The following is a 1,441-nucleotide window of genomic DNA, read 5'->3' as shown; positions in this document are numbered from 1 at the left end:
ACATTAGGTGTAAGAAACGGATCTTATTTCTTTCACTTTATAGATAAGAAAACTGGATTAGAGGAGAGCCAAAAACTTGTATAAATGAAATAGCCAAACCAAGGTGTGAATTCCAATGTTTTTATAACTCCCAAGACTATACCATCCAGTTTGGAACACAGAAATCTGTGAAAAGTATCAGTCTTTCTGGACCACACAGATGCTACTTTTTAAAAAACTAGATAGTAGAAGAGGCTGCGCTCTTATCTCCAAACTTTTTTGTGTACTTAAAACTATGCAATTATGCAACTGGTTTTTTACACCAAGATGATGATACCCTTTTAAAAAATGCTATTGTTGGGCCAGTAAATGTTTTCAAGATTTGTTCCCCCGTGGGTAACTACATATATTCTTGTAGAGAAGCATTGGCGTGAGTTTCAGAAGAGGAATTCTTTGGTGGCACACGGGTTTAAGCGGTCAACCACTAAACTAAAGGTTGATGGTTCAACACCATTGGATTTTCTCCACATTTTCCATGCCATTGCAGTGTCAACCAAGCCTCAGTTACTCTTCAGTTTTCCCACATTGAGCCCATCGCAACATTTGGCATTCCTTACCAAGCAACTCCTCCACTGTATGGCCTGCCACCAACTTCTGCATTTCAAAGGATCCATGCTTGCTCTGGCCATGGTGTGTTTGGGGATGGAGAACCTCATTCTGATTGGCTTCCTCTCATGATTGAACTGCTTCAGGAAGCACGGAGAGACAGCTCCCAGCTGATCCACTCTCGGGAGCTGGTGGCACATCACCTTTCTACTTTGCAGTCTCCATGCTTCTGAATTCCCTTTATGGCTACCATCCCCTCAAGCGCACCCTGGTAACCGGTGACAAAGGAGTGCTCAGATTACAGTCCTCCTCTATTCCAGGCTCAGATTTCTCTCCAAGGACAACAGCAAACCAGAAGTGCCAGTCAGAAGCACAGCGGCCTTCTACCATCATCTCCCAGCTGCCAGTGGGTGCAAGCCTACCTCTGCTAAACGCAAAGGAGAGCACATGGAAGTGGATGACTTCTATGATGGGATTAAATGGCTCTATAATGAGGATAATGCTTCAAAACATGTGGGTTCTGTGTGTAGGACTGATTTATCAAGGCAAGAGGGGCATGAGTCCCCTTGTCCGCCTTTGCAGCCTGTTTCTGTCATGTAGTGTCAGTCATTCTTACCTTCTCGTGCAAAACTAAGGCAGACTACTCTGGGAATGGGAACATGCAGAGCCAGGAAGGGATATATAAGGGATTAACACCTTAAGAGACTGAATTGAAATGAGCCAGAAGGGGGAAAAAAGCCTTGTTTGCTGTGTGGCTAATTATTCAACATTTAAATATTCAAAAGACCAAAAAAAGTATAAAAAATTTCAAAAGACCCAATATTTAAGAAAAAAAATGATAGGGTTTGCCAGTTCT

The 1,441-nt window shown here is 42.7% G+C and overlaps 1 pseudogene; it reads left to right on the top strand.

Moving 5' to 3' along the window:
* The first annotated feature begins 348 nt into the window (after positions 1–348).
* LOC101660233 lies at positions 349–1,185 on the top strand (annotated as a pseudogene).
* The last annotated feature ends 256 nt before the right edge of the window (positions 1,186–1,441 follow it).

Source organism: Echinops telfairi, unplaced genomic scaffold (genome assembly GCF_000313985.2).
Source record: "Echinops telfairi isolate 266 unplaced genomic scaffold, ASM31398v2 ScPeMD7_7400;HRSCAF=8409, whole genome shotgun sequence".
In the NCBI taxonomy this organism is placed as follows: Eukaryota; Metazoa; Chordata; class Mammalia; order Afrosoricida; family Tenrecidae; genus Echinops; species Echinops telfairi.
The sequence above is the reverse complement of the archived record's forward strand: the minus strand, read 5'-3'. Positions and strand labels throughout refer to the sequence as shown.